This window comes from Herpailurus yagouaroundi, unplaced genomic scaffold, assembly GCF_014898765.1.
Source record: "Herpailurus yagouaroundi ecotype Mexico unplaced genomic scaffold, PumYag 165, whole genome shotgun sequence".
NCBI classification, from domain to species: Eukaryota; Metazoa; Chordata; class Mammalia; order Carnivora; family Felidae; genus Herpailurus; species Herpailurus yagouaroundi.
Window position 1 is genome coordinate 27,903,188 of NW_024412406.1, and position 26,491 is coordinate 27,929,678.

Here is a 26,491-nt window from a genome sequence, read left to right on the forward strand (position 1 = left end):
GAGCGTGTGCTTCAGTTAGGAGCCTGTGCTCTATCTAGACCAGACCTTGCCTCCTCTCCAGACCAGCTGAGTGATTGCCGGTGAGCTGCTGCCCCCTCTGGCCTCCGATTTCCTGGTGCCTCAAGTGAAGAGCCGGCCCAGAATCCTCCACTCCCTTCAGGCTCAAACACTCTATAATCCCATGGTACAAGGGTTGAGGGATTTGTCAAGGCAGGAAGAAGGCAGGTAGCAGTTAAGGTAGACTATTAACCTAAACCTTAAATTTCACAGAAGCGTCCTGTTTCTTGCCCACAAATTCATCTCCCTCTAATGGACAGTCATTGGCGGGAACTGATCAAACCTTATTGGCACCATAGAGGGGCACATGGGTGGCTCAGCCGGTTAAGCATCTGACTCTTGATTTCTGCTCAGGTCGTGATCTCACCATTCGTGAGTTTGAGCCCCGCATCAGGCTCTGTGGTGACAGTGCAGGGCCTGCTTGGGATTCTCTCTCTCTCTCTCTCTCTCTCTCTGCCCCTCCTGCTCAGTTTCTCAAAATAAATAAACTTAAAAAAAAAAAAAACACCTCATTGGAGTGAAAGAACCCATGAAATTATTTGTTCCTAAATGCTTAGTTCATAGTTTGGTATTGAAATAGGAGACTAATAGTTCTGACTGGAGGATATATACATGCGGATTCCTCTCCAGACCTGCATGATTGGTGGGAGAGTACTTTGCAAATGAGTATGTGCTGGCAAAACGTTTCGTTTCTTGTAATTTCTGCTGACAAAGTTTATTTATTTATTTTGAGAGAGAGAAAGTATGAGCTGGGGAGGGGTAGAGACAGAGCCAGGGTGGGGGGGGGGGAGAAGGGGGGGGAGAGAGAGAGAACCCCAAGCAGGCTCTGCACTTGTCAGTGCAGACACAGACTCGGGCCTCGAACCCATGAACCATGAGATCGTGATCTGAACCAAAACCAAGAGTTGGTCGCTTGACTGACTGAGCCACCAGTGCTCACTTTACAATGATTTGATGTGGTGTTGTCTCTCAAGACCAAGAACATATTGCCAGTGGGGTCACTAGGAAGGTCTATCTCACTCTTAAAACATTACATACCATTTTTCTTACCTTTGGGATCTATTTCATTCACGAGGTAGCGCATCACGAAACAACTACCACCTCCAATTCCGGAGAAAGCCTTCGTTAAAAAAAAAATGGCGGACTTGTAAGCTCAGCCCTCATGTTCTGCTACAGTTGTAAAATTATGATGAAATTAAAGCTCCTTCGCTCTTTAACCAAAGCTGTTACCAACAGTAGCCTTGATCTCTTATATGCTTTTTTAACAAGGGGGGTTTTTTTCCGGATTTTCGACATCAAAGTGTGAACCTTTGGCATAGGATTTGATCAAATCCTGTATAAATGCATCAGATGGGAGAAACTGAATATAACAACTGGGGTCTTAGAAAGACCCTCATCAATATCTTAAGTCAAACTCGGAACTATTGGACCTAGGTCATCAAATGATTGAGGTGTCAGCTGATTTTGTTCCTGTGAAGGCACCTATATCCAGAAAGGCAGTTTCCTATTGTAATGTGGGGGCTCTGGCCTTTTGACCCAGAAGTGCCTTTCAGAGAAAAGCTGCGTGGGTCTGGAGTCGGGGTGGACACACACTTGAGAGACAATGTAAAGGAGGCGGCATGAGTGTGGGCTTGAAAAAGAATCGCGAAGCCGCATCCTGTCAGGGCTTCCTCTCATTCCTGTATTTCTTTTTCCCCGTAGCTCCGTATTGGCAGCGAGTTGACTATTCTTTGGTGCCGTTTCTGTACATTCTTTCCCACAATGCTTTTCCCTTTTTATTTTTCTATCTCCCTCATGCCCCTCTCAGTACTGTTTCCTCCAAGTACCTTCCCTGTGTGTTTTTTTTTTTTTTAAGTTTATTTATTTATTTTGAAAGAGAGAGCCAGAGAGCGAGGATGAGCAGGGGAGGGGCAGAGAGAGGATGTGAAGTGGGTTCTGTGCTGTCCGAAAGGAGCCCGGTGTGGGGGCTCGAACTCATGAACCGCTCGAGATCATGGCCTGAGCCGCTTAGCCAACTGGTTTCCCTTTTCTTGCCCCGTGAGTTCTGCCATCCCAGTGCCTTTTTCTCTCAGAATCCTTGTCCACATTGCTAATCTAGGAGAGGAAGCCAACGAAGGCGCAGGAAGAATCCTAGATCCCTCACTGAGAAGGAAACTCCATTTCACCTGCTTCACCAGCTTTAGGCACTTGGAGCTTCCCTTTCTCCACGCCGAGCCATTTCCATATTCCCGTCTTGACTGAAGTACGAACAGGAATGAGTTTCTCTGCTGTTGGGTCAGTAAGGAAACCAGGGAACACTGTTCTGACGTCCTCCCACCCAACCAAACCAGCTGCACCCCTGGGGGGTGAGCCTGGACAGCTGCTCAGCCCCACACTCACAGTCTAGCGGGGAAACAGACATGTAAACAAATGTCCACAACACAGCAAGATGCGATAAGGGCTGATTCAAATGGATTTCTGAGTTTGCAAGATAACGTCCGCAAATGTGCTCTGGGCTGACCGAGAGGGAAGAACCCAGAGAGGACGTGACCTTTAAGAAGAGACCTGGAAAAAACAATGAAGAAGATACACAGGATGAGTTCTGCCGACGGAGCGGGTATGGACACTCTGGACAGAGCGAACTGGCCGCGTAAAGGTGCAGTGGCACCACGAAGCATGGCTGAAAAGAGGGAAGAAGTTGGGAGTAGCAGGGGACACGGCTAAAAATCTGAGGAGAGCCAAATAAAGAAGGACTTCATGTGCCGTAGCCCGGTTAAGAAGCATCAAATTATCCCGCAGGTGAAGAGGAAGCGCGGAAGACGTTTTAAAAACCGGAAGTGATCATGGCCACGTGCCCGTTGGAAAGATAACTCTGAAAGATGAAGCCAGCAGGTCAACAGGACAGTGGCAGTAGTTCAGGAAAGGGACGGGACAGACACGAATAAGGGGAGGAAAAGCAAAGAACCGATAGGAGAGCCGTTTTGGAGCTAGAATTGGATTTGTGGATGTGTGGATTGCGCAGGGTTGGGGAGCAATGGAGGAAAAGAAGGACTCAGAGATAACTTTACAAGTTTTTAATCATTGTTTTGAAGATTTTGAAATTTGTTTCAAAGAAGTGGAAAATAATATTACTAGCCCAAACGAAAGACTGAGTTCGGGAAAAGGAAGTCCTTGAGTTTCAGCTGGATATGTTCACTCTGAGATGCTCGTGGCACATTCACACTCTTTCGGAAACAAGACCGTCAAGCCAACAACGTCAGAGACTTACGTGTAGTCAAATAAGATAGGAAACGAACACTGAATTGGATTTTGGAAGTCAGAATTTGTGGGTAATTTTACCAAGAAGAGCTTCAGAAAAGCAGTAGCAGAAGAAAACATTGTTGGGAAGCTGAGAGATGTGTGTGATTTGAAGAAGTCGAGACGATGGGTACATAAACCAGCATTTGTCAAGCTCTTTGGACTTCAGAACTCTTTACACTCTGTAGTTGTTGAGAAGCACCAAAAGTTTTTCTTTATGTGGCTTGTAGCTACCGATAGTGACCATAGTAAAAATTAAAACTGAGAACTTTTGGGGCGCCTGGGTGGCACAGTCGGTTAAGCGTCCGACTTCAGCCAGGTCACGATCTCGCGGTCCGTGAGTTCGAGCCCCATGTTAAGCTCTGGGCTGATGGCTCAGAGCCTGGAGCCTGTTTCTGATTCTGTGTCTCCCTCTCTCTCTGCCCCTCCCCTGTTCATGCTCTGTCTCTCTCTGTCCCAAAAATAAATAAACGTTGAAAAAAAAATTTAAAACTGAGAACTTTTCAAAATAGTTAATGAGTCCACTGGAAACTAACAAATCTATTATAGGTAACATAAATAACATGGGAAAATATATTTTCCCAAACATGGGTGCTTCTTTGGGGGTAATGAAAATGTTCTAAAATGGATTGTGGTGACAAACACAACTCTGTAAATATATCCACAACCATTGAATTGTACACCCTAAATGGGTAAACTATTGTTTTTGGTTTTCGGTGGGTTTTTTGAGAGCGTGTGCGTGTACATGAGCATGAGTGGGGGGGGGGGCCCCCCAGAAGGAGAGAGCGAATTTTAAGTAGGCTCCATGCCCCAATTGGGACTTGGTCCCATGACCCTGGGATCATGACCTGAGCCGAAATCAAGAGTCAGACGTTCAACCAACTGAACCACCCAGGTGCCCCCCGCCATACCGATCCACTCTTACTCCCATCCCCCTAGCCCTAAGCAACCACTAATTGCTTATCCGTCACTATAGATTTGCTTGTTCTAGATATTTCATGTAAATGGAATCTTACGATATGTAGTCCTTCATGAGTGGCTTCTTTCCCTTACCTTAATGTTTTCAAAGGTTCATCCATGTTTTAACATTCATTAGTATTTTATTTCTTTTTATCATAGAATAATATTCTGTTTGTGTACCACGTTTTATTTATTCGCTCATCAGTTGATGGCCATTTGGGTTGTTTACACTTCTTAGCTACTACAACGCTACTATGAACATTCATGTGCAGGTTTGTGTGGATATATGTGTTCATTTGTTTCATGGGTATATACCTAGGAGTGGAATTGCTGGATCAATGATAACTCTATGTCTAACTATTTGAGCTACTGCCAAACTGTTTCTAAAATAGCTGGGCCATCTTACATTTCCGCCATTGGTGTATGAGGGTTTCAGTCTCTCCACAGTTTTGTCAACATTTATTATCTGTCTTCTTGATTAGAGGCGCCCTACTGGCCATGAAGCAGTATCTCCTTGTGGTTTTGATTTGTGTTTCCCTAGTGACTAATGATACTGAGCATCTTTTTCATGTACTTGTTGGTCATTTGTATACCTTCTTTAAAGGAGTTTCTATTCAGATTCTTTGCCCATATTTTAACTGGGTTGTCTTTTTATTTTTCTTACTTTATATTCTTACTGTGGTATAATACACAGAATGTAAATTTTACCATTTTAACCATTTTTAAATGTACAGTTCTATGGCATTAAGTACATTGAAAGTGTTGTAGGACTATTACCACTATCCATTTCCAGGACTTTTTCATCTTCCCCAACTGAAACTGTATCCATTAAAAAATAACTTCCTATCCTCCCTTTCTTCCTGCTCCTGGAAACCACGATTCTACTTCATGTCTTTAAGAATTTGAGTACCAGGGGTACTTTGCTTTTTTAAAAAAACGTTTTTAATGTTTACGTATTTTTGAGAGAGAGAGAGAGACAGAGCATGAGTAGGGGAAGGGTAGAGAGAGGGAGACACAGAATCTGAAGTGGGCTCCAGGCTCTGAGCTGTCAGCACAGAGCCCAACGCGGGGCTCAAACTTACGGACTGTGAGACCATGACCTCAGCTGAAGTCAGACGCTTAACTGACTGAGCCACCCAGGCGCCCCCATGGGTACTTTGTGTAAGTACTGTAGGCACTCTGTATAAGCGTATAATACAGTAATACAGTGTGGCTGGCTTATTTCACTTCGTATGATATCTTCAAGGTTCATCCATGTGGGAACATCTGTCAGAATTTTCTTTTTAAGGCTGAATAATATTCCACTGTATGAATATACCACATTTTATTCATCCACTCATCAGTCAATGAACACTTGGATAGCTTCCACCTTCTGGCTATTAGAAACAAGGCTGGTGTGGACATCATTGTGCAAATACCTGTTTGAGTCCCTACTTTCAATTCTTCTGGGAATACACCCAGAAGTGGAGTTGTTGGATCATACTGCAATTCTTTGTTTAAATTTTTGAAGAGCCACTGTGCCATTTTCTACAGCAGCTGCACCATTTTATATTCCCACCAACAGAACACAAGGGTTCCAAATTCTCCACGTCCTTACCCGACACTTGTTGTTTTGTTTTGTCTGTTTGCTATAATACCCAACCTGATGAGAATGAATTGGTATCTTGTCGTTTTGACTTTTGTTTCCCTGATGATTAGTGATGTTGAGCATCTTTTCAGGTGCTCATTGACCATTTGTGTATCTTCTTTGCAGAAATATCTGTTCAAACCCTTTGCCCATTTTAAAAATTGGGCCGTTTGAGGTTTTTGTTGTGAAATTGCCTTTTTATTAATGAAGTGTGAGAACTCTTTAAGTATTCTAGAGTCAAGTCCCTTATCAGATATGTGATTTGCAAAAATTTTCTTCCATTCTTTGGATTGCCTTTTTACACTCTTGATAGTATCCTTCAAGGTACAGAAGTTTTAAATTTTGATGAAGTCCACTTTATCTTTTTTTTTTTTAATCTTTGCTTGCGCTTCCTGTGCCATATAAGAACTACTGCATAATCCAAGGTCATAAGGATGTACACCTGTTTTTTTCTAGATGTTTATAGTTTTAGCTCTTATGTTAAGTCTTTGATCGAACTTGCATTAATTTTTTTTTTAATTTTTTTCAACGTTTTTATTTATTTTTTTTGGGACAGAGAGAGACAGAGCATGAATAGGGGAGGGGCAGAGAGAGAGGGAGACACAGAATCGGAAACAGGCTCCAGGCTCCGAGCCATCAGCCCAGAGCCCGACGCGGGGCTCAAACTCCCGGACCACGAGATCGTGACCTGGCTGAAGTCGGACGCTTAACCGACTGCGCCACCCAGGCGCCCCGCATTAATTTTTTTATAGGGTATGAGGTAAGGGTCCAATTTCACTCTGGGCATGTGGATATCCAGTTGTCCCAGGACCATTTGTTGAAAATACTTTCCTTTCCCCACTGAATTGTCCTGGTGCGCTTGTCAAAAATCAATTGACTATAAACATGAGGGTTTATTTCTGGAGTCTCAATTCAATTCCATTGATATACATCTATCCTTATGTCAGTACTACACCGTCTTGATTGCTATTGTCCTATAGTAAGATATTTTTTTTAAGCATTTATGTATTTTGGAGAGGGAGATAGAGACAGAGCATGAGCAGGGGAGAGGCAGAGAGAGAGAGAGACACACAGAATCTGAAGCAGGCTCCAGGATCCAGCTGTCAGTACACAGTCTGACTCGGGGCTCAAACCCACGAACTGCAAGGTCATGACCTGAGTCAAAGTCCGAGGCTTAATTGACCGAGTCACCCAGGCATCCGTCTTACGGTAAGTTTTGCAATTGGGAAGTGTGAATCCTCCAACTTTGTTTTTCCTATCTGAGATTGTTTGGGCTATTTTTGATCTCTTGAATTTCCACTAAATTTTAGGATGAGCTTGTAAACTTCTTCTGATAAGCCAGCTCATGCTTGATAAGATTGAGTGGAATCTGTAGAGGAATTTGGGGAGTATTTGCTATTTTAGCAACAGAAAGTCTTCCGATCCATGAGCACTGGTTATGTTTCATTTATTTAGAACTTTCAAATTTCACTCAAAAATGTTTTATAGTTTCCAAAACACAAGTTTTGCATTGCTTTCATTATTCCTAAACATTTTGCCCTCTTTTTTTAAATTTCTTTTTAAGTAAACTCTACCCCAACATGGGGCTTGAACTCAAGACCCTGATATCAAGAGTCACATGCTCTACCAACTGAGCCAACCCGGCACCCCCACATTTTACTCTTTGTCGAGGCTGTTCCAAATGGTGTCGTTTTCTTAATTCCAATTTCCGTTCCATGCTTACTCTTAACCACCATAAGCCCAATATCTGGGCTTCCTTTCTTGATTAATAAGGCAAACTTCAGATGAAGAAATCTCAACTCATTCTGAGATTTTTATGTCTGGCCCAAGAACAATGTCACAAATTTGACTCCATCTGCTTTAAAGACCTCAGATGATGCGACGAGAACACCTGCGGACGCCTCGTTTGAGTACATCCCTCTAAATTGAGACTGAGAAGAGGCAGAAATATGAATACACGATTGTACAGCTTCCTGGAACTGCAGGATTGTACAGCAATGAGTGAGATCATGAGGTCACGGAGAGGGCACCGCAGCCCGTCCCACGATGACAGCCCTGCAAACCTCGGGCCAGGGTTTCACCTCTTCAGATCTTCGTCCTCCGATCTCTCTCGCCCTTCAAAGGGAAATAGTAACAGCTCCGTGTTTGCAGAGCTGTCTCCAAACTGGGTGCCCACACCCCTTTAGTAGACAAACTACGAGAGAACGTCGTGCAGAACAAAAAGACAAGAATTTCCATGTCGCTACTTTCACTTGCATTTCTGTTTCTTGATTTCCGGGTGTCCCTTTGCGGACTTTACGTTAGATTAGCAAACCCGGTTTGTCAGTTCATGCTCAATTTTTTTTTTTTTTGCATTGATGGAGACTATTGGCTGAATTCATTGATTAGCACATAGCGAGTACTCAGTAAATGTCAGCTATCCTCAAAGTAATACTCATAATTGTCATGGTATCATTATGAGTGAATCTAAAAGGACTAGTATGCTTTCTCGGTTTACTTTCTTTCCACCATCGATGAGACTGGGAAGCACACAAAAGTCAAAGAGCACCCTTCTCAGATGGATGGGCCATCGACTCAACCACATACAAGTAATGCTTTTATTACCAACTAAGAGCATCGGGTAATGGATTTTAACTTGCAGGCCAGCAGTGTGCGAACACCAAGCACCCTGAAAAAATAGTTGCCGTTGGACTAAAGTCGTGCGACATCAATTTGGGTTTTTTCCTGATTCTTAAACCTTCACTCATATAGAACATAGGGAGTTTCAGATATCTCTCGGTTCTTCAAAGCAGCCAGGTCCAAGATTTGGGCGTCTAATCTGGGCATGTCCTTCTTCAGCTCGGCCAGCTTCCCTGCCATTCTTTACAAGGACTGTGTGTATGGCACCAGACTTACTTTCCCAGAAGTGCTTCTGGGACCTCAGTCTGCACAAAGGGGCTGTTAAATGTGTTTCCCTCCCTGCTGGCTCAGCTGACTCCTGGGCCGCAGGTCACATACAGCTCATAGTTCCTATCAACTTTTCCCAAAGGACCCCTGGGCTCCTGCAGGAGCCAACACTTCCCTGGAACAGGAAGCTCTATTTACACTGTCTTGGAGCCTGGTGCTCATCCATAAAAGGGAAAAGAGTCCTTTAGGAAAAGGGCAGGGTGCTTGGAAACCCTTTAAAAGTGAAAGCTTTGCAACTGTTTTCTGTTGTTTTACACTGCTGGTTGAGACAGTCTTGCAAAATATAAAAACACATGCTCTTCGGACTAGTTGGACAGTAAATCCCAAAGCTGACGTGACAATAAACAAAATGGGGAGGGTGTCATGTGAAGCTTCCAGAGAGCACACCTGGAGTGGTAACTTCTTTCTTTCACCTTCCAGAACCCAATTCCATGCTGGTTTATCCATGAGGTGTTCAACCATACTTTCAGTGAGGAAGAAGAGCTATTCCGACTTGGGAATAGCATGATGGTTGGGTCTGTGGATGGTTGCTACAGTTTCCCCTGCCTCTTCCATCAGCTGACGGACACGCTTGATGACCGACATGTATCTCAAGTCAGCAAGAGATATGGATATGCCAGGAAAAGAGTGCAGTGGTGAGGGCAGGGCTGGGGCTCTAGGAGTCGGAGCACTTGGAAAATTTCATCATAATGGTCAATAATTATTTAGTCACAATATAAATTATTAAAAATAATTGTTAGTCGTGCCTACTATTAGTGGTAATGTGGACAATTGTTGTGAATTGTTACAAAGCATTGTTTTACACATATAAACTCATTTCACCTTCGTGGTAACCTTGTGAGTTAGGTACTATCAGAGTTCCCAAGGCACAGAAGGTACAAAGAGGCTAAGTAACTTGGCCAAAGTCATGGCAGACAGCAAAGCCAGGGCATAAACTCTGGGTGTCTAGTCTAGTAGGTTGGGGTCCAACCGTTATGCCCCGCTGTCTTTTTTGTTTGTTTGTTTTTTTAATTTTTTTTAATATTCATTTATTTATTTTGAGAGAGAGAGAGAGAGAGAGAGAAAGTATGAGTGGGGTAGGGGTAGATAGAGAGGGAGACACAGAATCCAAAGCAGGCACCAGGCTCTGAGCTGTCGGCACAGAGCCCGACACGGGGCTCGAACCCACAGACCGTGAGATCGTGACCTGAGCCGAAGTCAGATGCTTATCCGACTGAGCCACCCAGGTGTCCCTATGTCCTGCTGTCTCTTAAACGCTGTGCCTAATAGTGTTCTAAGCAGGTCAGATGCAGTAACACTTTTAAGAAAAACAACACCAGTAATGTGGCAAGTTTCATGAGCTAAAATATTCAGTCCTTTATTCAGCACCTGCTGACACCCAGGACCATACCTAGGTCAAATACAGTGGTTCCGGTGTCACTGGGATGGAGAGAGGGCTGGCGGCCAGTGTCCTCGCTGTGAGCACCTCTGCGGTCCTGGTCAGAGATCACCGTCCGACTGGTCATGTCTGTCCTTCCCTCCGTCGTCACTTCCACCGCAGACTTTTGTGTCCCATGTGACAGGAAGTTCCCCGACTGTCACCACAGCAACAAGTCCCCCTGCACTGCACAAGCTTCCACGGCCTGGAGTGTGCTCCCTCGTCATTCAGGTCCTCAGTTCAGGCACTGCCCTTCCTGCCCACTGTAGAGAAGGTTGACTCTCCTTCTTCCCTGGTGCTCCCTGGGCCCCATCTGCTTCACTTACTTACTGCTTGGAGCTCGGTGTATCACCACCATTTCTTTACGGTGCCGGCCAGTAGGCCCATGATAAGAGGCCACATCCTGTGTGTCTCTGTGAAGTCCCATTACTCAAGCCAGTGCCTCACACAGACTATGCAGTCAGTAAATGGGGAGTTAATTTGTTAAGCCGATTCCATCACCTTTGGATATTACTTTCCCAAATCTACAAGATTTTCCCTGAGGACTTGCCTCAGGGAAACACCTCAGGAGACAGAGAAGTGATTTTCGGTTTCACTAATCTGGACATCACTGGTGACCCTAACAAAAGCCATATGGAAGCGAGATTTGAAGGAACCGGAAGGTAGAAAAAGTAATAAGACTGCTATGGACAGCCGTTGTAGAAATTTGATTACGAAGGGAAGCAAATAATAGGCCAATAGCTGAGGTATACAAGGTTCAAGGGTGGTTTCTGTTTCCGGTTTGTCTAGCTGTTCGTACTAGTGTTGAGGTTCAGAGGACGTTGCATATCTGAGGGCAGAAAGGAATGGGTAGAGGGGACCAGGGGAAAGATGAGGGCAATAGCTGATAGCCTAAGGTTCAGAAGAGGGCACTTAAGTGACTGCCTCTCTTCATAATCAGATTTCTCGACTGAACTGGCTTACAGCCGCTCTGTTGCTTTCTCCACCTTCTGGCTCCTTCTTTTTCCACTTCAATATGGCTTCCATCGGGGTCGCCAGTAAGCACCACGTCTCTGCAACCATAAATCACTTCTCAGTACCTTCGGTCCAGGGCAGGATGGAAAATAAGTCTCTGTTAAAGGGGAAATGGCCACTCAGTTCTATCGAGAGGAGGGGAAAACCAGGGCCGATGCAGGTGGTGGTGTCGATTTGATGGCACGAAGTCGAGAAAGGTCTTGTCTGGTATTTCTATCTCTTTGTGAAATATGAAGCAAAGTCAGGGAGAGGCGGGGCATATTTGAGATTGAAGGAGACGGAACATTTGTGAAAAGTGTTTTGAGAGAAGCATAGAGAGATTGCCAGGAAAAGGGAGTACCCCTGTGGTTGGTGATCAAAGGCATATAGCGCTCACCATCCGCCTAGCTGGGGAGCTTCCCAGTGGTGACACTCAGCAGCCTGGTCAAGGCCAGAGAATGGCTATGGTTGAGTTCATTCAGAGCTGAATTCACCATGGGGCGCCTGGGTGGCTCAGTCGGTTAAGCGTCCGACTTCGGCTCAGGTCATGATCTCACGGTTTGTGGATCTGAGCCCCGCGTCGGGCTCTGTGCTGATGGCTCGGAGCCTGGAGCCTGCTTTGGATGCTGTGTCTCCCTCTCTCTCTGCCTCTTCCCTGCTTGCACTCTGTCTCTGTCTCTCTCTCTCTCAAAAATAAATGAAACATTAAAAATACGTTAAAAGAAAAAAAAAGAATTGACTCCGCTAGGGGTGCCCGAGTGGCTCAGTTGATTAGCTGTCCAGCTCTTGATTTCAGCTCAGGTCATAATGTCACGGGTTCATGGGTTCGAGCCCTGTATCCAGCTCCTCGCTGGGAGGGTGGAGCCTGCTTGGGATTCCCTCTCTCTCTCTCTCTCTCTCTCTGCCCCTCCTCTGCTTGCTCTCTCTTTCTCTCTCTCAAAGTAAATAAGTAAACTAGAAAAACGAAAAACAGACAAGGAATTGAATTTGCCGGGCATATGTAGCAAAGGGAGGGCAAGAGAGCTTACCAGAAACGTGGTTGTGTCATGGGGGCCAGAACCAACTTGGATCTCGGGAACATTAATAGAGCAGAGAGGCCCGCTAACGGAGAGAAAGGGGGAGGTGTGCACGCCACCCACAGCCAGAGGGACACTTGCGCCGGGGACCTTTGTGCAAGAAGCTGCAGTGGCAAGTTTGTGACCAGCAAGGAGGATGTCTGATTCATGATTTTCGAGGTGGAACAGTTTCAAAAGATAACGAGGCTCAGACTTCACATTCTGCACCGTGAGAACGGGAAGCCGTGGCCCAGCAGAGAATAAGGTCATCGGGTCAAGGAGGTCAGAGGGTTGGATGCATCCAGAAGGAAGGCAGACATAAGCACGGAGAGCAAGAACCAGATTCAAGTGTTTCATGAACAGCGGTGCCCGTCTGAGGCAAGCAGAGCTCTCTGACTTGCTAGCGTGGAAAACCCAGTCGTTTGGTGAGAGGAGGGGCAGGCTGATTTCGAAATGCCTTGGTCATCAATTGCCCGTTTAGGGTGTGTATACTTTTATTTTAATTAATTAATTAATAACTTGTCGACTTCTTTGAGAGAGAGTGCAGCAGAAGGGGAGACAGCCTCCCCTTGAGAGAGAGATTATCTTAAGCAGGATCCACACCCGGCACGGAGCCCAACACGGGGCTCGAACTCACGACCCTGAGATCAGGACCTGAGCTGAAATCGAGAGTCGGATGCTTAACTGACTGAGCCGCCCAAGTGCTCCTAGGGTATGTTTACTTTTTAAATGAGCCACTAAGAATTTATTATTCATTGGTGCCGTGAAAAAACTTAAAAGAAATAGATCTTGAGGGGCGCCTGGGTGGCTCAGTCGGTGAAGCGTCCGACTTTGGCTCAGGTCACGACCTCGCGGTTCATGAGTCTGAGCCCCGCGTCGGGCTCTGTGCTGACACCTCGGAGCCTGGAGCCTGCTTCGGGTTCTGTGTCCCTGTCTGTCTCTGCTCCTCCCCTGCTCCCACTCTGTCTGTCTCTCTCTCTAAAACATGAATAAACATTTAAAAAAATAAAAAAGATGTCTTTCGAAAAACATCAGAGAAGTTGGTAGCAGTTTGGGTAAAAACAAACTGCACGTGCTTCACCATCTCACCAGGACCCCGCTTGGTCCCCGACCTCGTATGAAGACTGAACCCCCCACAGGGATCTACGGCCTGAACGTTTTCACTTACGTTTCTCTTGCTCGAGCCCTGAAGCGGATGTGGGGTCCGCTGTCTTAGGTGTCCCGGACTCCACAAATCTGTTCAGAGAGAGTTGTCCCGGGTTTTGCGCAGCTGGCAGCCGGCGAGGCAGCCTCCGTTGTGGAGTTTACCTCCTTTGACAAGGTGACCGAAATGCTGTTCTTAAAGTCTTGAAGCAACCTCTTGTCATGGGAAACAGAAGGAAACCCCCTGGTCCTCCTGAGCCCTCTTTCTCCTCCAAGAATCTCCATCTTGCTGTGTCCCCTAACTGGCACCTCCTGAGGACTTGGGACACTCCAGACACCCTTCTGAGTGCCTTACATGCCTTATTTTCTTTAAGCCACATAACAACGCAACACCCTATGAGGTTCTACTATCATCATGCTCGCTTTTAAATTTTTTTTTTGTCAACGTTTATTTACTTTTGGGACAGAGAGAGACAGAGCATGAACGGGGGAGGGGCAGAGAGAGAGGGAGACACAGAATCGGAAACAGGCTCCAGGCTCTGAGCCATCAGCCCAAGAGCCTGACGCGGGGCTCGAACTCACGGACCGCGAGATCGTGACCTGGCTGAAGTCGGACGCTTAACCGACTGCGCCACCCAGGCGCCCCTATCATCATGCTCGCTTTTAGATGAAGGGTCTGAGGCACAGAGAGTTCAGTAACTTTCCTGGGGCCACGGGGCTAGCAAGAGCTCGAGGCGGCCTTTGTCATCAAAGACTGCGCTCCCTCCCTCCCCAGGTCCATGGCTTGGCCGTCCTCCTTGGGGGGACCCAGGTCTGCCCTCCCACCACTCCTCACCCCAGTCGCTCTCCACTGGGCTGTCCACCTCCTCAAACATTACTGCCTGACTCTCCTGATGACCAGTGCCCTGGTTCAACCTCTGGCCAGTGTCACTGAGTCTCCAGTTTGACCTCTTCTCCAAAAATCTCAGGCTCGTGTAAGAGGTTTTAACTTCCTCAGCACACGTGTGAGGCTGAGCTCTCTTCGTGTATCCGGCACCCCTTATCTCTCCCCACCCCGTCCCTACACCCTGTACTTCATACTGAATTATTTTCTACTGCCCCCAAGACAGCAAGGACCCTGTGCCCTCCAAGCCTTGGCCTCGGTCCTCTCTATCTTGAGCACCTTCTCTACCCTCCCGACCACGCCTCGTTGTGCCAAATCCCCTTCATCTTTCAAGACTTAGTTCCCAGACCCTTCTGGGAAGCACTCCCCCTCCAAAGGACCCCACAGTCCCCAGCACACTGAAGGGTAACTGCCTGTCTCTCTCCCCGACTGTCAGCCCTGAGACCAAGGCCACAGCCCGATCACTTCCGTGTTCCTAGTGCTGGAGGAAGCCTGTGCACGTGGGATCCAGCTGCTCAGTAACTGCTGTCCGAATAAGTCGTGAAAATGGAAGCAACAGGAGGACCAGATGACCCCTCAAAATGTCCCTTTGTCCTGTGTCTGGAGGATAAAGGAAGAACTCACTGGCATCCAATATGGAGGTGCCCACCGTGTCTATGGACTGTTTGCCCGAGTTCTAGACCCAGTAACTTTAGATATAGCTCCCCACTGAAACTCTGGCTGTATAAGAGCTGGTTATTTGTCTTGTTTGCAGCCATATTTCCACGTAAGGAACTTGGTACTCAATATATGCTTGTTTCATAAAGCAAATCTATCAAAGATCTCTAACCCTTACAACAACTCTACAAGGTCAATATCATTCTCCCCATCGGATGGTCAAAAAACCCTGAATTTCAAAGATCTGAGGAATGCATCCAAGGCCGTAAGAAAGTTGGTAGCAATGTCGGGATTCCTCTCCTGGCTTCCACATTTTAGGCTTTTTCTACTATCCTGAGTTGTCTCTCAAAACCTTCTTAGCCGCTAGACTCCGTCACTCAAATTAAAGGGAGATGAATAAAATCATAGAAAATACCAAGCGAGTGGGGCAGAATTTTCCTGCTTAAAATTAGAAAACTCAAGGGCGCCTGGGTGGCTCAGTTGGTTAAGCCTCCGACTTCGGCTCAGGTCACGATCTCACGGCTCGTGGGTTTAAGCCCCGCGTCGGGCTCTGTGCTGATGGCTCAGAGCCTGGAGCCTGCTTGAGCTTCTGTGTCTCCTCTCTGTGCCCCTCCCCTGCTCGTGTTCTGTCTCTGTCTCTCAAAACTAAATAAACATTAAAAATTTGTTTTAAAAAATTAGAAAACCCAGCACTTTATAAAACTAGATTTGTAGCAGCCAAAACACGGAGTCATATAAATTCCAAAGAAAAGTTGCCGGTGGGCTTAGCACTTGGGAAAGAGTACACTTTGGGAGCACAGACACATGAGAGATGTCTGGCCCGGCTGGACCAGGTCCATGGGGGACCCGCCCCGCGTGTGAAGAGCAGGACAGAAAAAGACTGCTCTCCCCCCCGCACACCGTGTCTTCAACGACTGACCGTGTCTTGAACAACTGAACTGCTTCTTGCAACTGTCTTGGCCGTGTCTTGGCCAGCATCAGAAAGCACGAGAATTACGGCACTTTGTGTCCCGTGGTCTAATGAAGCTTAGAGGTTGTAGAAAGTTTTTTCTGTTATATTGTATCACTTTAGGATAGGGCAACTCCCAAAAAGATTTCCTGTATGATGAAATACATCTTTTTCTCTCCTCTATACTTGAAAAAGTTGCAATTTCTTAGCAAAAATTACTCAGCCAGTGCTTACCATAACCCCTGAAGACAATACGTATTTTTAGTTTTGTCTTAGCAGCAAGGAAATGCACTCACCGATGGAGAATGATTTCACGAAGGCCATCCAGTGAGTCAGGCACAAGACCGAGCTGGACGGATTAGGCATCTGGGTCTCTGTTATTAAACTCCAAGGTCCTACAAAACAATCTGAGACAAAGAAAAGCACTCTTATGATAGCTTCTGCAAATAATTTCACTGCCAAGTTTTGTTGAATGTTGATGTCTGTTAACCAGCCATAGGACTGTGGCACTCTTCCCAGGGGGAAAGCTCTACTCATTCTCTTGCAAGGATGTCATAATAGGCATAAAGCACTGAGCACCACACGCAGGATATGGTAGCTGGTCAATAAAAAATGTCGATCTTCCACTGCCCTGCCCACCAGTCTCGCTGCTGTGAAATCTCCTCAAGGAGACCCGACTCACCTGTATTACGTTTCCTCCCAGTCTTTCCTCATTATCGACCTGACATTTTTCTTAGCTCAGCTTTTGTGGAGAAATGGAATGCCCCATCCATCTGGGCTGGTGCTGTATCCGTATCCGGTGCTCTGGCTTGTGTAGACACCCGAGTGTTTCTCCTTCCTCTCTATGGGCGTAGGAATCTAGCTCTGCCTATGCGTTCAGGAAAAAAAACAAAAAACAAAAAACTACCTCCTTTTATCACCAGAGTGATGTGGAAAGTCCCGTGATTTGAGGGGGCCAAATTCCTCAAGCTCTGCCGGAACCTTGCTGGAAAGGTTGCCCAGGATTAAATATGTCACAGACGGTCTTGCAGTGGCTCCGAGCCTTTTCATCTCTTTTTTTAGAGCCTGTTTTAATGGCGCACACATCTCTGGAGGCCTGGGCCTCACAAGCAATGCTGTGCCGGTGGCAACACGTTAAGACATTGCCATTTCGGTCAGAAAGCTCTTTCTCAAGTCACTCTATGGCTCGTTTCCCCTTTTATTTATTGTTGAAATAAATAATATTATTCATTAAGTATTTACTATTGACGTGTTGTAGTAGCTTCAGGTGTACAATCTGGTGAGTTGACAATTCTATACGTTATTGCTCCGTGTTCGTCGTGATAAAGTAGCGACCATCAGTCACCAGACATCATTATGACAACTATATTCCCCGGGCTGTACTTTTCATGTCCGTGACTTATTCGATTACTGGAAGTCTGGGGCGCCTGGGTGGCGCAGTCGGTTAAGCGTCCGACTTCAGCCAGGTCACAATCTCGCGGTCCGTGAGTTCGAGCCCCGCGTCAGGCTCTGGGCTGATGGCTCGGAGCCTGGAGCCTGTTTCCGATTCTGTGTCTCCCTCTCTCTCTGCCCGTCCTCCATTCATGCTCTGTCTCTCTCTGTCTCAAAAATAAATAAACGTTAAAAAAAATTTTTTTTTAAATAAAAATAAAAAATAAAGTTCAGTAGTTATGTTGCTTGTAAAAGAAGATTTATGTAATCGCTGAAAGAAGAAACTCTAGTTATTCAGTGCAGAATCCCTGGATTTTAATATAGCCTTATTATGATATTTTTCTTCTTTCAGTTCATCAGATAAGGGGTGATTAGATTCTGACTTCTGAACAGGCGAGTGAAGAAAGTCTACGGTACTTTAAGAAATGGACATATTTCTTACTTCTAAAAACCAAACTCTAGTGTTTGAAAAAGAAATAGATTGTGAGTTCCCTGCTTAATTTTAATATAGTTTCATAAACGGCTATGAAGTATGGTAATTACTTTTAGAGCCAAACAGAATTAGGAGTTTACAGGACAGGCCCAATGTTAGAGAATATTCTCCTAAAACAGATCCACGTGTGTCACTAACATTACCAGCGGAGGCTTCCTGAACAGGCGAGCCAGCCAGGCCCCGGTCTAAGCGCTCCCACGGCCAACGCCTGGCAACCTCCCAGCCAGCTTCCGGTGGGCACCAAGCACTGAACTGCTCCCCCGCTGGGTTGGCAACACCGGGCTCCAGACGCAGGGGTGCTGCAGCCAGCCAGGTGGGACCCAGCACCCAGCCTGCCTCCGGACCACAGCCCTTTCCCCAACAGTCCCTGGCTTTGCTCGGGCTTGTGCAAACCCTAGCTGCCCAAGAGGGATGGGAAGGGCAGGAAGCTCCTTGCCCACGGCTCGCCTTGACCACGCTGGGTCCTCATTCTCCTGCCTCTTGGACGCGAGCGTTCGGTGTCAGCCTTCTTCACTGCCCTCACCTCTGCTCACTCCTCAAACGTTCCTTGTTCCTGAGAGTGCGGTCCTGGGCCAGTTCCCCACGCGGTGGCCTTTCTCTGAGCGATCTCATTCCCCACCAGAGTTTCCCTTCCTGCGCATAGCTCATGCATCACCGGTTTTGTTTGCTCTCTCAGAGCCCTCCTAGCGGCTCTTGACCATCTGTCCTAGAGCCAGACACACTGCAGACACAGCAAACCCAACACATCCAAACCAGAGCTTACATCCCCCCTGCCAGACCTGCTTCTTCCCAGGTTGGGGGATAGCACCTCACCCACCCCTCGGAAGGGCAGCTGGGGCCAGGGGCCGTGCATTGCCCCTGCGGCTGCCCCGCAAGGGCCAAGCGTTCAGCTTTGCCCAACAGGCCATCAGGATTGATCGCCTGAGGACTACCCGATTTTCGACACACTTCCTTTCTGCTGCATGCACCTCCCGATCTTCCCTCCTCATCACTGCAGGATACTCTTCCTAAGAGTCCTCTTGATCACGTTCTGTCTGCTGAATGCATTTCAAGGACCTCGGAGAGCCTTAGACGAAGTCCAGCTGCTGGCTCCAGTAGATAATTTCCATGATCATCCTCCTCCTGGCCTTAGATGTTTCCACTTCGCCACATCCCGTCCTCCCCTCCCATCCTCCTGGACAATCTGCATTCCCTCAACTTGCTCTGCTCCCTCTTCCCTCGGAGACTCTCGCGTGCTGTTCCCTTGGCCCAGAACATGTTTCTCCACTCCAGTTGGGCATGTCGTCTTCCAGCAGAGTTTCTGTAACCCCCACTTCCCCAACTCAAGCCTGGGTGAGGTGCCTTTCTGGAACCCATCAGTCTGGGCTTACCTAGGTCATAACTACGATCACACTGCAGGTAATCGCCTGGGTTGTCATTCTCCTCCATTCGACTATGGTGAAAATTGGATCTGGTGCCCAATCTGCTCGGTTCCTATTTTTGTTCTCGCCTCCCGTACCTGCCTCTCACCAGAGCACTTGCCCATTTCCTGGAAGCTGGGTAAGTCTGGGTCAATTTCATTGCTCTCGTATCTGAGAAAACAAGAGCTACGCCTACCCATCCCAAGGCAGCTACAAAGTGAACAGTAGAGTAGGTGCCGATAAAACCGTGTACACGCAGCTCACTGCGGTTTCCACCGGCTTGACTTTAGCTTCCTGCACAGGAACGAAATGAAGTGAGTTCATTTGTTTACAGCGTACTCTCAAATAGCATAAGGTGGTGATAAAAAGAATCTGAAGTTAGCATTTAAAAAAATCTGACAAATAAAAAGGAGGGGACAAAAATCATCCATAATTCTAATTAATTTTTTTTAAATGTCTTGTGATCAGGCCACAACGAGTTTTCTAATAATATTCAAATTGTGGCTTTTCAAAGTTTCATTGTGTTTGTGAGAATAGTTATGAGGAGTCTGTTCAATATTTTAGCCTGTTCATCTGACTTGATATCTTTTCTGTTGACTCACGATCCAAAGTTAAAGGAAAGGTAGATTTGGGGGACTTCCCTTGGTTTTGTGGATAGCTTCTTATACGACAAGAGGAAGGGGGCACCTGGGTGGCTCAGTTGGTTGAGCATCTGACTCTTGATCTCAGCTCAGGGTAGGATCTCATGGTTCTTGGGTTCCAGCCGCACTCGGGATTCTCGCTGACAATGCGGAGCCTGCTCGGGATTCTCCCCCTCTCTCTGCCCCTATCCCACTCACTTTCTATCTCTCTCTCAAAATAAATAAACTTAAAAAACATTTTTTTATATTAAATAAATAAACAAACAAACCAACAAGAGGAAAGATGCTCACTTTTTGGATGTAAAGGACACCATCAGAGAGTAACTTACTTGCAGACATTTGGGGAATTAACAAAGGGAAACTTTGGACTTCACCTACTGTTGGCTTCCATGTTTCAAGATTTTCTTGCAACCGAGAGTAAAAGAATGTATAGTAAATCCCCACAACTCAGAGAATGGCGTTCAAATAAAGGTCAGACATATTAGGGATATGGGAAATATGTTTTTATCTATTGTTACTTACTCTAGCTTCAAAAAGAAAAAAAAAACTTGGCTTGTTTCTTTGTAAAAGTTCATGTATATTTTATACCTTTATCTAATTAAACTATGTGGGTTTTTGTTTCTAGATCAGGAAGTGTAAAAGTGAAAGATTTGTAAGTAATTTCTTTCAGATAAAAAAGAGAATGAAGGGGCTCCTGGGTGGCTCAGTCGGTTGAGCGGCCAACTTAGGCTCAGGTCATGATCTCGCAGTTTGTGAGTTTGAGCCCCGCGTCAGGTTCTGTGCTGACAGCTCAGAACCTGGAGCCTGCTTCAGATTCTGTGCCCCCCTCTCTCTCCACCCCACCCCTGCTTGTGCTCTGTCTCTCTCTGTCTTTAAAAAATGAATAAACATTAAAAAATTATAAAAAAAATAAATAGAATGAAGTATGCATACTAACTCTTATGATGACAGTGTAATGATGCTTCTGTGTAATTAAGAGCTGCTTAAATACCTCATATGAGTGGAATCATACAGTGTATGCCCTTCTGTGACTGGCTCATTTTGCTTAGCAGAACATTCTTAAGGTTCATTCATGTTTCAGCATGACAGAATTTTTTTCCTTTTAAAGGCAGCATAATATTCCATCGTATGGCTATGCCACATTTTGGCAGGAAGTCACCAATGAGCAATTAGAAAAGGCTTCCTGAAGGAGATGCTGTCTAAACAGAGTCACAAAAGTGGGAGTTAGCAGAATAAGGGCAAACCCAAGGCACTTTTCCAGACAATCTGGGTGTGGAAGTATGAACATTTTCTAAGCCAACAGTTTCCAAGCTTTTTCTTGGCAGGTAGGCTAAAGCCTCATGTCCAAAACAGACCAGATATGCAGTTTCTCCTACTGGGGAGACGAGAGGCAGAAACCTTGGTCTTCTCTCTTCTGTCTCACTCTTGTCATTGACCATGGACATGTTCGCCCTCATGATCACGCAAGGGTAGCAGGTACCAAAAAAGAAGGGCCGCAAGGGCCTCTTTGGTTCTGGCAATGTCGTGTTTCTTCGTCAGCTCACCGGTTATGCAAGGGTTTCAATTTGATAAAATTCATCAAAGACATTATGCTAAATGAAATAAGCCAGGCACAGAAAGACATATGTTGTAGGGGTCCACTCAGATGACTTACACCTACAGGAGTCAAATTCAGAGAGACGGAAGGTAGCCCGGTGGCCGTCCAGGCCTAGGGGGAGGGGAAATGGGAAGCCAGTGTCGAATGGGTGTGGCGTTTCATTTTGGGAAGCTGAAAAACTTCTGGAGGCGGAGAGTGGCGGTGGTTCCCCAACAATGTGTAGACCGGAGTGCGCACTCAAAGATGGCTACGGTGGTAAATTTTGTGCCATGTATATTTTTACCACAATTCGACTGAGAGAGAAAAATGGGTCAAGCTAGATATTTACGATTTGCACACTTGGCTACATAGAAAAAAAAATTTTTTTTGTACGCCTCATCAAATCATAGCTTTCATTGTTACTCTCTGGAAACTTTTGAAGCATGGTGTTTTTCCACTAGTTGGACCAGCAAATATTCCCATTTCATGAAGGGCCAAAGGATAGTTCCTGCTTTTTCATATCCCCTCCCAAATCAAAAAACCTGAGATATGACGACCTTGGTGACTCCCTTACTGCTATTTCCTGAACCTTGTCGGTGGCTACTTATGCTTCTATTTACATTTCCCGTCTTCCAAAATGGTCTGTGTTGGCAGGCATGCCCTCCAGTAATAAGGAGACTCAGTGCTCACCCGGGTTTCCTCCCGGTGAGGGGACCCTGAGGTGAGACTGTCATCTAATGATATCCAGGGCCAAGCTTTCAAAGATTCCGTGATTATCAGGAAACCTTCTTCAGCTGAGTGATTTTTTTTCTTAACTTCCTTGTCAGCAGAAATAATCCTCCTAAAATAAATTGTTCACCTTGGGCATGGAAATCAAGGGGAAAATGTTAGAAGATATTTGTTTAAGATACTACTGGCGATTTATCATTATAATTTACTTAAGAAAACATTCGTGAGCCACTTCTTGAAAAGAAAGTCACTTACTCTTAAACAATGTAAGTTTTGGTGATGGTTCATAATTGTGTAATAACTACCCTAAGTCATAGAGAATTATTTATTTAGGTAAAACTTAGATTTGCTACAATCGTGCTCTGAAATGGCACTATCCAGGTCGATTTTAATTTGGGGGAGGGGGGACTGTGTGTGTGTGTGTGTGTGTGTGTGTGTGTGTGTATGGTGTTCTGAATTCTCTTGGTTGATTTTAAAAAAAAATGGGGAAAATTAATCCTATATTGCTTGAAACCCTATTTACTTAAATGTTGATTTGGCCATTTCTTTTTTTTTTTTTTTTAATGTGTATTTATTTTTGCCAGAGAGAGAGAGAGACAGAGCATGAGTGGGGCAGGGGCAGAGAGAGGGAGACACAGAATCCGAAGCAGGCTCCAGGTTCCGAGCTGTCAGCACAGAGCCCGACGCAGGGCTTGAACTCCGGACCGGGAGATCATGACCTGAGCCGAAGTCGGACGCTTAACCGACTGAGCCACCCAGGTGCCCCTTGACTTGGCCATTTCTTAATTGTATAAGTCAAAAAATAGCCACGAAGTTAAAAATCCAGACTCTGTAGTGTGAATCCAGTAAAATAATATTTTTGTGGTTTTTATCTCAGACTTTTTATGATATTTCAAAATTTTTGCCATGTTGGTATAGTAGCATATGTGCTTTCTGATTTTTTAATATTAAGATAAATCCAGAGACTGTTTCTGCATCAATAGGTATGTCCTGAAACAGTAAAAACTATTCAGATTTACAAACCACCTACTAAAGCTACATTTTTATATGGTATGTAAAATTACTCTTCTTTATTTTTAAGTTGATGGCCATGCATGGAGAAGACCTACATTGATGGTCCCTCTAACTGGATGTATCAAAATGATCTCTAAAAAGTTGAAAGGTTTAGGGGTGCCTGGGGGGCTCAGTCAGCTAAGCATCTGACTCTTGATCTCAGCTCAGACCTCGATCTCAGGCTCACGAGTTCAAGCCCTGCATTGGGCTCTGTGCTGGGCATGAAGCCTACTTAAAAATAAATAAATAAAACCGAAAATCCTAAAAAAGAGAAAAGCTTAAAGGTGCAGCCAAACAACATTCTGTATACATGAAGAATGAATTTATTTTCCTCTGACCTTATTGTATGTATCACTATTAATAATACAAGCGTAGGGGCGCCTGGGTGGCGCAGTCGGTTGAGCGTCCGACTTCAGCCAGGTCACGATCTCGCGGTCCGTGAGTTCGAGCCCCGCGTCGGGCTCCGGGCTGATGGCTCAGAGCCTGGAGCCTGTTTCTGATTCTGTGTCTCCCTCTCTCTCTGCCCCTCCCCCGTTCATGCTCTGTCTCTCTCTGTCCCAAAAATAAATAAACGTTGAAAAAATAATAATAATACAAGCGTAGTCCTATCTAACAATTATGACGCATTTCCTGTTTTCCAGGCACCTTTCCTGCACTATATTATCTCACTGAATCTTCACATTAGCCCTGTTGAATACTACTATTTTTTTTAATTTTTGTTATTAAAGTATAATTGCCATGGGATGGTTCTATTATTTTCCCTAATTTGAAGCACAGAGCTCACGTGTGACAAAGATAAAATGCTAGCTAGACGTCTTCTGAATTTCATAATAGCTGCGTAAGAGGCAGATAACACCAGGACAAGTTGAAGGGCCTGTGAAAGAAGACATCTTTGTCCCTGGTCAACTCTGAATCCCTTCCTGCGTGGTGTGACGGTTCCATGTCTGGCCAACAGCCCATCTGCACTCACTTGGATACAAAGCCTATGAAACCGCCGACCATCACTGGCTTGGGGACAGGGGTCAGAACCTCTCCTCTCCACACCCTCCATCCCTCTTTTGAGCCTTTCGTGGGCAAGATTCCATCAACTACATAGAGAGCCCTGAGCTCTGCCCAGAGGGATAAAAAAGTCTGGCCAAAAAAATCTGGTGCAAACTGGAGTCTACCCAATTTCCAGTGAAAAATAACTTTGAGGCTGAACTTTAATCTGTCACCACTTCAGTGAAGTAGAATTTAGACAGAACATCCCAGGATTTCCTGACTTTACCTTTTTTCTCTGAAGGAGAATGCTCCATGTGCACTGCTAAGAGGATCAGCTGTCTTTAATGAAACTCTTGAATCGTCTTGGCTTTTGCAAATTTGCTGGAAGGAAATAGCCAAAGGCTCCAAAGTTTCGTTTATTTTCAGAGCCTAAATTAATATCACTAGCTAAATCTGTGGAAGATTCTAACAAACAGCTAAAGCCGGGTTAAGTGAGGTAATGTCTGACTCTTAGGTTTTGGTAAGGAGTAAATGATATGATGAATATGTGTGAAAGGCTGAGCACAGTGTTACCATAACTGTGAGAGAACCTGTGAGAGAACCTGTCTGTTAAAATACACTTTAAAGCAGCAGTTTTGTAATTATGGGACCCAACATTTATGAAGCTTCTTCCATTAGAAGGTTCCTCGCTTTATTATTCGTTTTTTGTTTGCTTGTTTTACCCTGTAGGTTCTACCTATGCATGTTAAAACCACAGATCAACACTCATACAAGAAACTCAGCTGAAAACACGATTGAAATTTTAGAGCCCTCACAATGCAAGTTGAGACTTCTTCTTAGGTCTCCTTTTGAATCAAACTCTAGTAAAGAAAAAAGAAACCTTTATTTGCCACTAAAATGTTCTTATTTGCATAAATATTATGTGACACTGACTTATGCTTAAAAACAACTTATTATATAGTTGGGTTGCCGAAGGAATTGGAATTATTAGCTACAAGGCTAAGCAAAGGCTGGGAACCAAAAGTGGGAATGGAATCTATTTTGCTCTTACAAGGGCTTCCAGGGGCTAAAGAAGCTGCAAACGGCTTGTTCTAATAAGCTCTAGAACTTTACACTAAACAATAGCAAAAGTTCATACTGCAGATTTAAAAAATGCTCTACGCTACGTCTAGTCTAGTCTACGTAGTCAGTGGTGTTATACGGCCAACTAAGGCTATGCAGAGGGGCCCTACAAACATTCTGCACACGTATTCATGTTGTTCCACTTCTACCGGGGGGTCTCCACGGCTGTCGATTCACAAGGACATATTATTGCCACAATCTCTTAACTCTGTGTTACAAATAACGAAACAGCACCAGCAGCTTTTCTGGCCCTCGCAGGCCACCATCGTTTGACAATCAGTAAAGACCACGTTTTAAGACAGTGCCAACATTCGATTTCATACTCATCTAAATACTTACAATTTAATTTTTTTTTTCAACGTTTATTTATTTTTGGGACAGAGAGAGACAGAGCATGAATGGGGGAGGGGCAGAGAGAGAGGGAGACACAGAATGGGAAACAGGCTCCAGGCTCTGAGCCATCAGCCCAGAGCCTGACGCGGGGCTCGAACTCACGGACCGCGAGATCGTGACCTGGCTGAAGTCGGACGCTTAACCGACTGCGCCACCCAGGCGCCCCCAAATACTTACAATTTAAATGTCGAACAATACCAAGTATTATCGAATGGAGACCTCTAATACACTGTTTATGAGAAAGAAGAGTATGTGACAATATCTAATAAACCCTACAGTATGCATTCAGACCCCAGGTTTTCCACTCCTAGGTATTTACCCAATAGACACTTAAAAACATACCTCAGGAGGGGCGCCTGGGTGGCTCAGTTGGTTAAGCGTCTGACTCTCGATACCGGCTCGCATTGTGATCGCACAGTTCATGGGTTGGAGCCCCGCATCGAGAGCTCTGCGCTGACGGTGGGGAGCCTGCTTGGGATTCTCTCTCTCTCTCTCTCTCTCTCTCTCTCTCTCGGTCTCTCTCAAAATAAATAAATAAACATTTAAAATAAAATAAGCTGTGTAAAGAGTTCTTATACTGCAAAAATCAAAAGATAGCCAGTAAGCGGATGAAAAGATGTCACAGCTCAATGTCACCGTGATTAGTCATTAGGGAAATGCAAATCAAAACCAGTTCACACCACCCATTAGGATGGCCAAAATAAAGAAA

The 26,491-nt window shown here is 45.4% G+C and overlaps 1 long non-coding RNA gene across 2 annotated transcripts; it reads right to left on the bottom strand.

The window, feature by feature from the left end:
- Window positions 1-14,062: 14,062 nt before the first annotated feature.
- Window positions 14,063-19,851, bottom strand: LOC121038258 (uncharacterized). 2 transcript variants are annotated; one of them, XR_005794270.1, is made up of 3 exons: window positions 19,258-19,851; window positions 16,260-16,831; window positions 14,063-14,957 (listed from the first exon to the last, which is right to left on the bottom strand). It is a non-coding gene; the product is annotated as an uncharacterized LOC121038258 (long non-coding RNA). The 2 variants fall into 2 exon arrangements; XR_005794269.1 differs by lacking the exon at window positions 19,258-19,851 and having other exon boundaries at window positions 16,260-16,370; window positions 16,646-17,378.
- Window positions 19,852-26,491: the final 6,640 nt, after the last annotated feature.